The sequence below is a fragment of the Ambystoma mexicanum genome, chromosome 5q (assembly GCF_040938575.1).
Source record: "Ambystoma mexicanum isolate Mex_15411 chromosome 5q, UKY_AmexF1_1, whole genome shotgun sequence".
Lineage (NCBI taxonomy): Eukaryota > Metazoa > Chordata > Amphibia > Caudata > Ambystomatidae > Ambystoma > Ambystoma mexicanum.
This window is the reverse complement of record NC_090933.1, coordinates 991,207,524-991,223,538: the sequence shown is the minus strand read 5'-3', so window position 1 is coordinate 991,223,538 and position 16,015 is coordinate 991,207,524.

Here is a 16,015-nt window from a genome sequence, read left to right as displayed (position 1 = left end):
GGCAAACAGAGTCCTTTCGATACCTGTGAATTAATGTTAGAATGACAGGGTCGCAGCACACAAACAAAACACACACAGAGGGTACTGGAAGGCGTCTATAGGTCACTGTCTTTTTGACTGCATCTTCCCCTGTCGATGATGGGCAGTAAGATGGGGGTGGTACCCTGCTTGCTCTGTCACTTCATAAATATACCATATAACATTCCCAAGAGGTTTTGTGCAGGTCTGGACTCGAGGGTGCATACCTTCCAATGGGGAAATGGCAAATGCAGGGTAGATTTGCATGCCTTGCAGGTGAACTACGATCAGGGCGGAATGTGGCTGCCTAATTTCAAGCTGTATTGCCTTGCAGGACAGCTACAGTTTGTCACTCAGTGGTTGGCGGACGAGAGCACGTTGGACACAGGGCTACTGCAGTAGTCAATATGACATTTTCTGAGAGTGGGTGACTGACTTAGATTTCATGTCAGCCCCTTGGCTCCTGCAATTGGGAATGTCAATATGGCGTAGGGGTGTTGCTAAGTCTGGAAAAGTTCAGGGGCTAAGCTAATGGCGGGACTGGCAGGATTTGGGGCTAGCTATAGCCTTTGGTTGTAGTCCCTGAGCTTCTATCTGGGGCTACAACCAAAAGACCCGGGGCTATAGCCCTCTCAGCCCCCCCCTAGCAATGCCTTAGGCCCTGGGAACCCATACTCCCCAAGCATCCCGTTAATTGGTTTCGCTGGGAAGGGACGAGACCGTGAAGCACAGATAGAAGAAGGAGATGGGAGACAAATGGTGTAGCCTCTATAGGGGACTTGCAGGTTGATGGGAAACGGACAGACTATGGAACACTGAGGGAACGTACGGGCATACACAGAGGACAGTTTTGGATGTTCCAGACCCTGGTTAATAACATCCTGAGGAGATGGGCAAACCTCAAAGAGGGTATTGAGGAAGACCGGGTGCTTGGCACACTGTATGACATAGCTGAGGGGGGAAACAGTTTCTAGGCTTTGTCGCAGTTTATTAGGCGGTCAGACTCAACTCAGGGAGTTCCTTTCCCCCCCAAGCAAGATGATGCACAATAAAGCGCTTTTTATTTCGAGTTCACTTTGGTGAGGCATCCAAGCTGTCTCGAACCCAACCACAACAAATACCCTGTGTTACCAATGGACTAGGAACCAGGCTGATTTATAGTAAGAGTATATATTTATTTATTTATCTAAGGTTTGACGAAGAAAACCAACAGCCAATGTCAGCCACCAATGCTGTGGCAACACCCAATATCACAACAATAACTCTGTTATTCAAACAACACAGGTACAATTTTGAAACATGCAGTCACATTTACAACCAATCCAATTGAATTTAAATTAAACCAATAGAAAACATTCACCATACATTGGAACAATAGTTTTGCAACACACATTCAAAGGACAGACAATGCTTTAGGATTCTGGTTTGGGAGTCCAGGGCATCAATCGGAAAATTAGTTTTTAGGCTTTCATTTGAAAGGCACAGTTGAGAAAAGGAACTCAACGGGAAATCGTTTTTCAACTCACGTGAAAATGAAAAGTAATGCCTGAAAATTCTGGTCAGAGAAAATGAGAACAAAGGGGAAATTTCGTTTTGGAAACACACATACAGATCAGATGGAATGCCTTGTAATTATGATTTAAAATGCATGGAGATGAATGGGAAATTTCGTTTTGCAACACATATACAGATGAGAGGCATTGCTTTGTAATTCTGATTTTAAATAAATGGGCAGGGGCGGCTCAAATGGTCGGGCTGAAGCATCAAACTGTCTCAGGCAACAATGAAAAAGGGCTGTACAACAAAGGCATTTTAAAAATTCCTAAATGCCTTTGTTGCACAATCCCCCTGCCCACCAGCTAAAATCAGCTCTCCTTCTGAGGGGCTGTGGAGCCCAGGGGAGAGGGATCGTATTTCTTTACTGGATTTCTATCATAGATGTCCAGTCAAAAATATCATGCTTTCCCCCTTGGCACCCTAGCGCCTTGCAAACACACATAATCATGTTGATTGTGTTAGGCCCAGTGGGGCCCAGGGGACAGGGATGGTATCTTTTTACTAGACATCTATCATCAATGTCCAGTAAAAAGTGTCATGCCTGCCCCGTGGCCTCCCAGCAATAAATTGCAAACTGTTTGGCTATTTACATATTTTTTTAAAGGATGCTTTACAATGCAACATTCTAACCCATTATTTAAAAAAAAAATCAAGGGAGGAAAACCTCTCAACCCCCCCTTGATTGGTTTGGGCTGCCTCACTGCGCTATGTCGCTATGGCATTTTTGGGGGAAATAGTTATGCAACTTCACTTAAGAAATTCACCAGCCGCCACTGGCCCTCGGACTGTGTCGGGAACGGGATGGGGGGAGCCAGGGACTGTGGTGGGAGCAGGATGGGCAGGAACCATGGGATAGTGGTGGGAGCAGGGTGGTGAGAGCCCAGGGAGTGTGATGGGGTGGGGTGTGCCCAGGGACTGGGTAGGAGTTAGATGAGGGAGCCCAGTGACTGTGATGGGAGCAGGTGGGGGAGCCAAGGGACTATACTGGGAGCAGGGTGCAGTGACGGCAGGCAATACATACTGTCCCTTTGGTATTTTTGGGGGGGGCCCGGCCTGTCCAAATTTTGCTCAGGGGGGGCCCAGGCCAAAAAAGTTTGAAGACCACTGCCTTAAGGTCACTTCTGCAGGAAATTTTATCAGCAACTCCCATAACTATTAATCTGCTTCTTTGTCTATCTTAGCATTCAACTTTACAACCAAACATTCTTCTTTGCTAAAGGTCTTGGGTTCAGATTTTCAAAGGGTCTTTTTTCAGAGCTAATGCACTTTTTATGGGGATATTTAACCTTGAGGTCGCTTCTGTTAGTGATGTTATCAGCAATTTACCACAAATTTGATCTCTTTCTCTGTATATTTAAGCATTTACTTGAACCTAGTCCTGCATCCCTGGTGTTCATTAAACCAAAGGGCTACAGGGTCAGAATTCAGATACCCTATTCAATTCACAGTTCAGTGAGGGATTTCAGCTCAGAGAGAACAACAAGTTGCAGTTGCCATTCTGAAAGGCTAGCATATTACATTTAACCACTGTGTACCTGCAACATTCAATGCTGCACTAGGGCCTGTTATTCATAAATACAATCTTTTCTTTACACAATATTAGAACAGAGATCAATGAAACAATCTCCTGCATACAGAATAGGCCATAGTTATCACAGGGAATCAGTGTTCCTTTATGAAAGCGAAATAGGCCGGTCTCTTGTTACTGGATAAAAGCAGTCTGTCATTCGACTTTATTTCTAAATTGAAAAGGCATTATTCCTCCTTTTTAGCGTCCAAGTGCGCAACTATTTCTTTTCATCCCATGTGCACTGCTGCAGTTTCTAAATCTGTTCATGTGTAATGTATTTGTTTAATATTACAGTTGAAATTATCTAAGTATCCCTTTGGTATTGTCCACGCATAGGCCATCATTTACCATGGGAAACCAATGTCCCCTTTAATACTCCAAGTAGGCCTTTGCCTTTAAATGTCAGTTCATTTGTGAAAAGTAAGCATCTTTCTCCACATGTGCACTTGTCCATTTTAGCAGAATTTAACTAGGCCCGTTTCTTTCCATGTCACTAGGCCTTAATTCGGATTGGACTGGTCTGCATTTTCCAATCGATAGCACCAGCCCGCTTCACTCTTAAATTTTGGCCTGGCCTGGCCTCTTTATTTCTGACATTCAGGGGCTATAGTTTACCACACAACTATGTGAATTGCTGCTGTCTACACATAGTGCAGTGGACCATAAGGTGTACGAGAGCTGGGAGGCGGGTATTGGACAAGCGTTCACGAACGCGGAATGGCTACGGGCACTCGTCTTCACAAGGCAAGTGTCGTGAAATTCCAGATTTAAACTTATCCAGCTGTACGTGTTGCAAAGAGCCTACTTGACCCCACGGAGGCTATCAAAGTTTAAGGGTGCGGGAGTCTCGAATTGCCCCTGATGTCAACATGAGATTGCTGATTTCTTTCATATGTATTTGTCATGCCCTGTCATTAGCAGGATCTGGCGGGAGGTGGTAACCAGTGCTGCTGCAGGAGAAACAAGGATGCAGACTTGGCCCCGGAGGCATACTTGTTAGGTCCATACCCTGGGAGGAGTGGACAGGAGAGGCCTATTTGTATATTAGCTAAGTGACGTATAGCTATAGCTTTGAAGGCACCGGTGGGATCCAACATTGCAGCTTGGCGGGCTGACTTGGGAAAATATGCTCTGGCTGATTCTGCTCCCTAGCGCAGGGCGCAACAAAATGGGTACAGGCAGAGGTGTGCAGATGTGAATGCTTGGGATGCATTGGTACAGGTAACGTTCACCCCATCAGACTCTCTTCCACTGTAGACCTTGGTTGTAACTGTGCATAGTAACACAATTATAAACTGGTTGTTGGCATGAACTGTACAGGGAATGTTGAGGGCGGGGCCCACCTAGGTGAGGGACACTTCTGAGGAAATTGCTGGACTCATAGGACACTTAAGGCATAATAGATTTACCCCCCCATCCTGCGGGCTAGACGAGCGACCGGGAGACTGGTCGGGACCGGCCCCATGATACAGTAGGATGCCTGCACGTTAACGATAGTGGATGGCCGCTATTGAGGTTGATAGAAACATGCCGTGGAATGTATGATGGAGGCTGTTGAATGTGTGGGTTCAGTGGCAGCTGTCGCTGCAGCGCTGGTCATAAGAGAAAGTTGAGTTGTCATCATTTGAATGTATCTTGCATCGAGATTGGATGTCTTGTTTTTTGTGGGGGGTTTTCTCTTTTCCTAGTAAATTCCAATAAAGAGTTGTGGAAGTGCCTGACGAAGAGTGTCTGCGGAGGTCTGCTGCCCGAACCTCTTTGTACTGAACATTTCACTTGGACATTATTGGCTCTGCCCACTCCTACCTGCTTCCTTAAGTGTTGGCGAGCGCGCGCACTAGCGCCTGCAGAAGTGCCTGACATTATTGGTACGCCAATTATGTGCTCTCAGGGACTCTCATCTGAAGAGCAAAATCACTGTGCATAATAAGATGTTTTTAAGTTGTTTTTATAACACTAATAGTGTTATTTTATATTTTTACTGTTAGACTACGCCCACTCCTACCTGCTTCCTTAAGTATTGGTGAGCGCGCGTACTAACAATCTCTGCAATAGACGAATATGTATTCCAAAGATTATAACTAATCCAAAGAAAGTGTTACCTATGTGCAAGCAAATAACTGAATATTACAGCAAAATGCCAGTAGTACCTATGGACACTATAGCCCGAAACTCTGTAAAAGATGCTCTCATCACAGAAATGAAAAATGATTTGGGTTGTGTAAATTCCAAACTGTTGAGCGATGTGTTATGTGGTCCACTACATCACACACCTATAGTTAATAACGTGGTTTGTGCAGGAAATATTGTTATTGAAGAATTATCCGGCAAGGAGATCGGAAGCAATGGGAGAAGCATACTTGACCCCACAGCTAACATTTTCTTACCTGCACCTTATCTTAGTGTACCCACTGTACAAGAACAAGATACTTGCCTTGTTAAAGTTCTGGTGCATGACCCCACCCTGAAGGGGTGAATCATCCTATTGACCTGCCAGTGTCATCATTGGATGAACCGGAGGTTGAACATATGGGTCTCGACCCAGAACAATCGTTAATGGGGGCAGTATCAACCCCTATGTATTTCACCCCTCCTAGCAAACCAAGCGTAGCACAGGGGGTTGGGATATTGCCAGGTCTCTATGGTGATGCTGTAATACCCATAAAGGTTGATTATTCATCTTCTGTGGCATCTCTCTTTACCTTCCATTCCACTGATATTGAGAGGAACCCCACTATCCATTTTCCCATAACTAAAGCAATACAGGATCCAAGTGAAGCTGAAACGAAAAGTCCAAATGACATCAGCATGAACTCTGACGACATGTTCTATGCTCTTGAAAATTTGTTGACACAGTTAATCTCAAAGTGTGAAAATTGGAAAAAAAGATCAAAATTCAATCATTGATCATACATAAGAACATGCGCGGGTGCTGCCGCGTTGCCTGCATTGGTGAGCCTTGCAGATCACCGCCCATATTCAGCGTAGTCGTGAAACCATTGAACAAGACACATAGACAAAAAACACAGACACCATTACTTGCGTTCATGTACCGCAACAGGACATTAAGGAAGCATCACAAATGTAATAAGTTACCAAATGAGCAGGACCTCCCATATAGAGTGTCCAGCAGTCGCGCCCCTGCTGTCACTCCCCTCCCCACTGTCATTGTAGCTAGCCCATCCTTGGTGCTCACTCCTGTCGCTGGGGATGTGGATGTGACTTTGGTTGAAGCCTTGCCGGTGGATTTAGCTAACATAAACAAATCTACTAAAAAGCTGAAGCAAGGAGTTATCAAATTAAAATCGAGCAGAAAAACAACCTGTGCTAATAAGATCAGTAAGACACAACCCACCATTCCGGCAGTTTGGGCTCAAACCCCCAAGACGCCGGCAGCAAACATTTGTCCACCTACACGAACGAGTATTGAAGCGTAAACAATGATGATGCCCGCCCTCCAGCTGGTGCAATTGAACCAGGAGAACTCCCCTTTACCCTTGAATAGATCAGCTGTGTTATGTATCTTTAAATCTATTGTTCCATTAAGAGTCATCACATCTAGTGACATACGTATAGTTGATCAAGTTGAACTAAAAAATCAGTTTACATCAAACATATGCTTTGAGGTAGAGGCCTCCCTAAACTATGCCTTAGGCTTTGAAGCTGATTTTCTTCGACTGGGGTATAATGTTTCTCGTGTCGAAATCCCGCTACATAAATCTGGCAGTGGGATATCATCAAGTGACACTAATAGAGGCCAAAATATTGTCACTGGTGCTGTGAAAGCGCGTCATGTCCCAGTTTCATCTGGTTTAATTCCAAATACAGACTTGTCTGCGATTACTGTAAATAAAATGGCTACTAGCGCAGTTAATGACCTAACCAGATTAGTTGGTCCCTCTGCTACTACCCCGTCTAACGATATCCTTGAGGGTTGCTGGCAGTGGCTACCTGCATCGTTCAAGCCCCACTTCGCCGCTGAACGTCGGTGATATGATACGGTGGATATGCTCTATTCCTGGAATACCAGAGGGCATACCCATCTGTTTGGAAAGATGGATTGGTGAGTATGATGGACATATTTGGCGTTGTTGCCTTACAGGAAACTTGGCTGACGGTCAAAGTGCAGTTAGACGGTAGAAGTACAGTCCACCAGACGGCCACCCAAGGCCCCTTGGGGAGACCGAAGGGCGGCCTTCTTGTATCTGTCCGACCACCGTGGAAGATAGTGAAACTGAATCAGTCTACCCAGTGCACCTTAGTCACTAAGATATCGTTGCCATCATTAGATATCATCTTGATAAATGTCTACGAGCCACCAAATATGGCTATGACAACTGAGAACATTAGGGTTTTGTCGATATAGTGTTACAGAGGTACAGCCCGCAATTGCCCATCTGGCTGGTCGGTGACTTTAATGGTCTAATTGGTAATCTTCCTTTGGTAGAAGATTGTACATCAAATCTTACATCCTCTGTTTTGTCTCCTGGCAAGACCAACAGGCAGGGTTCTAAATGGCACTCCATGCTGGCTGCCCATAGGATTGTAAAACTGAATGGCATAACGCCTAGCGATCCCTTTACGGCTTTCACTAGAATTGAGGGTCAATCCGCCTCGACCATTGACTACGCTCTCTCTGATATAAGTGTGCTAAAATGTATTAAGGATATGAGCACAGTTGCTAGACACGAAAGAGATCATGTCCCTTTATGTTGGCTATTAGTGTTACCTAAGCAGAGGAATATCATAAATGAATTTGATGAAAATGGCCAATTGTTTCTGAATGAGGGTCAGAATCGCATCCGATGTCATCAGCGCAATATCGATCAAGCCAATTCCTTGGTATCTGCATTACTACCACATTTTATCCAGACAGGTTCTGGCGGGTCCAACACCACCGAGAGTATGCTGTCTAACTTTTCCAAAATTATGTATGAAATTAGAGAGAAGGTCGCAGAAAGACTATCTTGCATTAGTATTGCGGAAAGATCAAATATGCCCGTTCGCCGACGCGATAGCTTTGACAAAACTATTAATGAAGCCAAAAAGAGGATGCGCAAATCCAGGTGATCTTAACAGATAATGCTCCCAGTGATTCCCCATCATTAGTATCTTCTTTAATAAAAAATGCCAAAAGACCTATAAAAAATGGCTAGCAAATCATAAGGTTGAATGTGGGGCAAGATTATGCCAACAAATTGCAGATCTGGCACGCACCGGTGATTCTATCGGAATATGGCAACTTCTACAGCACTCAAAACCAAGACCTTTGTCCATAAATTGCATTACAGAGACGCAATGGAGCTGTCATATAAACAGTACTCTTGGACGGGAAGTGTCGAAAGTGGACATTTTGCAGCTGTCCTCCGAGCCATGGGTGTGCAGAGCGTCCATTATAGTTATAATAGCGATCATAGCAAACCTGAAAAAATCATGTGCCGTAGGGCACGATGGGGTGTGCGTCTTGCTATTAAAAAAGCAACCAGAGCTTTGGGCTGCAGCTCTGTACCTCCTATTTGTTTAATTAGGCATGATAGGCACTATTCCCAAATCGTGGCAGTCTAGCCATATACTAACAGTGCATAAAAAAGGCGCCTGGGATTGCCCGAGTAACTTTCGCATGTTAGCGATGCTTGACACATCTTCTAAGATTTTCGCTCGTGTACCTGCATGAACTGAATGTGTGGATTAAAGAAAATAAAATCTTGCCACGTAATCAAATGGATTCCGCGAGAGGTCCAATACTGTGCATGGTTTGCTGCTACTATCCACGGCAGTCGAACATTCCTGGGAAAAACATAACCTTGATGTGTACTGTGCATATATAGATTTCTCTGCAGCGTTTGACACGGTGCAGAGAAATCGATTATGGCAGAAGTTGAATGCATGGGGCATCCCAAAGGGTCTCCTTAAGATGCTCATGTTGCTACATACTGATACCACAGTGCAGATTTGTTTAAATGCAGAGGGCAAATTATCAGCAACAATGGACACGTCTAGTGGTGTAAAACAGGGGTGTATGGTTGCCACAGTTCTATTTAATCTCTACTTGGCGGATATGCAAACCGCATTCCGACTTAACATTGCCAATCCAGTGAAGATCACTGATGTCATCATCGGATGGCTAGCGTATGCCGATAATCTTATACTCTTAGATTATACACCAGCAGGTCTCCAGCATATGCTGGTTGCCCTTGTCAAATATTGTACTGACAATGGACTATCAATCAATATTGACAAAAGTAAAGTGATGGCTTTTACAACAAAACGCAGGCCAAAATAATATGTGTGGGCGCTGAATGGCAAAATAGTTGAACAAGTGAAGACCTACAAATGTCTGGGAGTTATTGTGGATGACCGACTAACATGGGCCTCTCACTGGGCTTCTCTTCAAACTCGGTGTTTAACTTCAACGAACGCTCTGAGTATATTTATCGGAGGAAACTGCAGATATTCCGTCTCTGCGGTATTGACCATATATATAGCAGAAATAAGATCGATTTTGCTATATGCTATCATCATATGGGGGCACATACTAATTAAGCGTGTAGAGTGTTTCAAAGCACGCCTGCTGTGTAAATTGTTCTGTTTACCATTGAATGTAACTGTGGAGTACCTATACTTGGAATTTGATCTCCTTGGTATTTCAAACGCATCTATCAATCACTGTGTGATGGGTTTTGAGAAACTAAGTAGATTAGAAATAGACACCATCACGGCCCCCTATGTCGCAGCGTTTCTGAGGCTAGACGGCAAAGTATTGTTTGGTACCATGGGTAAACTAAAAATTTTACACACCAAGTGGGCTGGTGTATCCTTGATTACCGGCCAAACCAGTGTGTACAGCATGAAACATATGTTAAAACTTAAATTGAAAGAAGTTAGTTATGAACAACACCTGACCAACCTAGCTACAAAATCACATAGTGGCCACTGCTGCCAAGAACGTATTGATAGATGCTTTTCCCCAGGCTACATCCGTGCCTATCCCAGTCCAAACACTGTTTGATTATATCTGCTACTGAAATTCAACAGATCTGAAGCGCTAGAAACAAAGGGTGCCCAACTGGGCATACCACGTGAGAGGAGAATGTGCCGCTTGTGTGCTAATGAAGTAACTGAGTCAATCTACCACCTTCAAATTGGGTGTAACATTCTGTGCACATTGCATTATAAGTACATGAAGTCTTACAAAAATCTCTTTGATCCTGATGATGTAGATGCATTATAGAGTCAATTTATGAGTGGCAATGATATCAATTTGATATATTTTATGGTTGGATTTTATAAAAGGATCGTCCTGATTTTACGATGTATTGAATTGTAAACTGATGAGCTACTGATTGTTTTAAACTATGATTGTTTTAATATTGGAGATGTGCCTATTTAATCTGTGTTATACAAATATTTTTATGCTATAAGTATACAAATAAACTTTGAAACTTTATAAAGAGTTTTAAAAATGTTGCCTATAAATTATGATATTACTTATAAATTTCAAACGAAACAGGTGACTTCCAACAGCTGGACGAGAAAAGATTTGTAATAATTTGTATTTTGTAAAAGTGTAGTCACGCATACCGTTGCCGTGGAAGTGTGTTTTAAATGCAAAGTATTCATGTACCGCATTCTGACACAGCACTTTTAAAAGGTGGGTCACTTACTTCAAAAACAGCACTACAAAGTTAGTTTTAAAAAACAGCATTAAATAGGCTTGCAATTCAGCCTGCATCATTACAACACTGGCACGTTGGTAGCTGGTACTTTATGTGAAATGAGAAGCCTGAGGAGGGGTGGACATAACCAGTCCCAAATGAACAATGGATTGGGGGAATGGCATAAAACATGTTAAGCTTGGCCTAAGAATACTAGGTAACAAAGGACCATTCAAATGGGCACAGCCTATGCAGCTTTGTATGTAGCAAGACAACTATCCTGTACCTTGATTGACACATTCCTAATTAAATAATATTTCTTAAAAAGGAAGCACGACTGGAATCCAAGCAAAAAGTACTGTTATTAACTTATATATTGCACCCTTATCCAGACCCATCAGCAAAAGTCCATTTGACAAAGCACACTACTTAAAAATAAATATATTACAGCAGATAGGACCCTACCTCTACGTTATTGCACATTGCCACATGGAAAAACAGAGCGAATATGCATCTGTATGCTGATGATACTCTGCTATATATCAGGGTAGCCTCAGAGGGAGACATCCATTCTCTACATCACAGTTTCAGTTCAGGCTACTGTATTTTTAAGAATAGAATAGTGTGCGCCTGTTTATTTGGGTGATCCTAAGAAAAATATGTCTCAACTCCAAGCAGTGCAAAATCGTGGGACAATTTGGGCACATTTTCCAGTCTCAAATGTCTCTAGGTTGGCTATTAATAGAAGAGCAAATTCAGGTTTGAGCTCTCACACTTATTTGGAAGATTGTAAATGGCTGTGCTCCAAGCTATTGATCCTTTCTAGCTCTGCTATATGTTCCTTCAAGAACACTCAGATCAAGTCTATAGGGTCTTTTACAAGTAGCTAAAAACTCTCCAACCCATGGCGGAGGCAGATCATTTCACACTTTAGGATGTCCCTTGTGCAACGAGCTTCCAATCTGTGTTAGAAATGGTGGTACTCTGCAAGTTTTTTAAATGCAGATAAAATATCTATCCTCTTTTCATGTGCCTTAACTATATGTTGAAAGTATCTGATTCATGTGTTTTTACTGAATCTAATTGTCTACTGTTTTTACGATGTTTTGTATGACTATTCTATTTTAATTGTTTTTATGTTTGTGTGTTTCAGCACCTTGAAACTAACTTGTGTTGGTGATAAGTTTTGCACGTAATACATTAATATTGCTACTACTTGATATCGAAGATTGGCTGGTCTCCCATTATTTGATGACAAACTCTTCGAAGACAGACTTTCTTCTATTTTCTCATTCATCTTCATCATATCTGATTGACCTGTGGCTGGCTTCAGCTAACATTAAAGGCGCACAAGAAATTGATGAATTGCCCTTTATCGAATGCTCGATGAGGAGCAGAAACACACTTTATGAGGGCGTCTTTCATTGTGGACTATTCCTCAAAGCCTTACAGCAATAGCTTTTAAAGGTGAACAGGAAGTCAACTTCTTCAGTATATATTTAGTAGACCATCAGAGTGTCTTGGAAGCATCTTCCAAATGTTTATACACGTCAAGAAAGCAGGTCCAAACTACTACAATATTTGTTCAATTGCATACAACTCAGTGGCATCTGGTGAATTTTTCAACTAAAGGAGCGTACTTCTTTCCCACAAATATGCCCTAGTGACTGCGCTTAGTGGGGGAGCCCGAACCCACAGAGAGGGAGTTGCTTCAATAATTTGTGTTTGAATAATGAGTTAAAATGATGCATTATAGAGCACATTTTCTGTGAAAAATTCGGTAAAAAGCCAAACAGCTTGCAAATGGTTTTGTAGGATAACTCCAATCCAAAAATGCAATAGATATACATCACCAACAGTTCACAGGAGCATTTCCTCATGCATTTTCATGATGTCTTTGCCCATAATATGTGCCAGTATAAAAACCATTTTCACACTGGTTTTGACCATACATGTCCATGCTGGTTGCACCAACAAATTCCAGTATTCATATATAAGACCTTACACATTTTTGCTTTGCGCACACTGTCAGTAATGGTACTATAAGAAAACAAGTCCACGCTGGCTCTGCCCATACATGGCAGTGTCCTCACGCAAGAAAATACGCCTGTTGGCTTTGCTTTAAAAGATGCCATGCCATAATAAGAAAACATGTCTAAACTGGATGCATAAAGTAGGCCAGTCTAAACACATAATAACACTGATCATGTTTGCTTTACTCTTGTTGCTCAGTAGAAAATGCCATATGTAAGGGTGGCATGGTATCACAAGTATGACACTGACACAAGTGTTACACATTTCAAAACCTTTACTTTGTCCTATGATGGGAGTAGCCTTTACCATCAAATAATAAAGAAAACACATTCCTAATCAGTCTTTGTCAAATCGAAATAGCCTATACTAACAAAATCTAATGCCTGCTCTATCTCTTATACAAAAAGCATGTAAAGTGGAATGTGTATGCAAAGGAAAGTCAGTGTTATAACCAAAAAAATCAAGGTGGCTGAGTCAGTTCTCCTCCCCACGTTGGACAGCACGGAGTAAGCCGGCCCCTGTAAACAGGATGACACACTCTGGCCCAGCTTATCAAAATAAGGCAGTTCAAAACATTGGTAGAGGCATGCTTGTCCTTCCACATTAAAGTCTCTTATTCCAGTATTCAAAAAGTTCTTTCAGAGTTCAACAAAAGTTTACGTAGGTCTCCCTCTGTCAGGCTTAGACCTTTCAACACAAAAAGTATGTGATTCAATGTCACGTTGGTCTCCCACAATCAAGCTTGGACCTCGCAATCACAGCACTTGCAGGGGTTCCCTTTGCCAAGCTTTATTCACATTCATTAGGGGTTCCCTTCCCCTATCTTATTTCATATTCCAGGTCTCCCTCGGTTGGGCTTGGACATTCCACTGATGTCGAAGACTTTCAAATGTGCGAGGCTTTTTCCATACACCTCAGCAGGACCACTTCGACTTTCACTTTATCTCTCCCTTATGGTATTTGTCCCAGTTTCTCTTGGTCTTGGTAGTTCCATAACACAATCAACAAAGTTCAAGGAGATCTTTTCTTACATCTATCATCTTTTCACTTCCCCTTTCAACTGGATTAATCTTGACAAGACATCAAACATTTCATGGAGACCTTTGAGTGGGCTACTTCCTTTCACCGGACCACTCTGCTACTCTGTATCACTGGGTTCACAGTTATCAGTAACTTTAGAGTTTCTTTCCCATCTCATCAGCATGTGCACAAACTTCAATTGTGAGATATGCTATCGCGGCTTCAATATTTCCTTGACACAAACCGGCTTTTTCTGTCTTTTGCTAACTCACTGGGTGTGTGGATTCCTTTCTTGTCTCTGTGGCTTTGATTCACGAGTCAAGGTTGATACCACAGGCTTAGACTCGCCTGCCCAACTCTGTCATTCACCCTGGAGCATTGCTGGCATCCTTGACACACAATGCAGGCTTCTTCCTGTCTGGGTTTTGACTTTCTCCGCGTATCTTTCATGGCTTCCCAGAGGCAACGACCTCCCATAGGGACCTTCAGGGTTTACCCACCCTCTGCTTTGGTCCCTCGATCAATCATCCTGCTCCAGTGGGTTCACCTTTGCCCCAGAAGACCTGCTCCTTCTTGTGTCTCACCTTGCTAACAGTGTGTCTCTATGTTCTGCCTTTTATCCATGTAGGGGGAGCTAATGGGTTTCAGATGTATGTGATTAGGGTCAAGTGCTTGGCTTTGCCTGACCTGATTAATGGGGCATGTCCAATGAGATATGTAAGTGTTAGCCTCTTTACTCTGATTCGACTTCTTCCTCGGCACAGTGTTTGTGCAGAAAGGGGCGAGTTGGGATTTTGGAGAATCTTATAAAAAAGAATGGGCTATGGGCACTGGAAAAGGGGGGACACCGCGTCTCACCATCGGCTGCCTCACCTCCACTCCCTGAAGATCCCTCACCCAGGTGATCCTCCCGTACTGGTCCACCGCCAGGGTCTGGATGCAAAAACGAGGCCGTGCCCTGGCCACCTGAGAGAGAGATCCCCGGGGACTAGCAACTGAGACACCCTCTGGTTTCTCAAACATGTAAAAGGAAGAAATAGCTAGACTGGCCACACTAAAATGCCATTCTAACTACGTAATAACAAATATCATGATTGGTTTATCATGCAAGCCCAATAAATCATGTCATACCACAATAAGTAATGTCTAGACTGGATGCACCAAAATGCCAGTATAGCCACTTAATAACATGTTCCATACTTGAGTGGGTGGGCAAACCTCGTTGGTAATGGTGCTGGATTATGTTGACATCCTGGATAGCACCAGAAAAAGATGTCCAGAGAAAATTGTTTACAAAATTATATCAAAATGTATTTTTAAATGATACAAAGATTAGAAAATTGAATAAATCACAAATTATTAGGCACTACACAATTTTAGAAAACACAGCAGAGCAGCAACATTATTTTGCCTAAAAAAGGCCAGTAAAAATCACACACACTTTCCATTCATAGGGCAGCATTCAAACACACCACAACAATCAGTGACATTCATACAAATTGTTAAAAACCAGAAAAATAGAATTATAAACATATGAGGAGCGCAATTCATGATTTCTCCCCAAAAGAACATTCATTATTTAATAGTTAATACAAAAAACAATAGAAATAATTAACCACAAATCTATTGACAAGGTGTATCACAGCAAAAATACAGATCGCATCCCTTTGAGTTTTTCTCAACCGGTTTCAACGTAGAATGTTAATTTATACAACATCTTCATCAGGAGGAAGATGTACACATACTAGAAAAAACAAGAACATAACTATGTAATATTACAATTAAAACCCTAATCAACAATAAGCTGCATGAACTCTGCAATTAATGAAACTAAAGAATCGAAGAAAAATGATTAAAGGAATGCCCTTTGTAACATACAGTTCCAACTGAATTTTTGATAACATGCTCTAATTTGGTTTTGTCCAATAGTTTTTTCAAATTCAAAGACACTTTCTTTCTACAAACTAAAGGAACGGCAATGGGCTGTTCTTTTGCGCTGAACTTGGCTATTCTCTTCATGTCCCTATTTGAGGAAAGTTTTGTGCTCAATGATGCTAACTCTTTCATCAATAACATTAAGTTATACTGGCATTATATTGATGACATTTTCCTACTTTGGGAATGGGACTCAGTCACTTTGGTACGTTTTATAGGTTGGCTT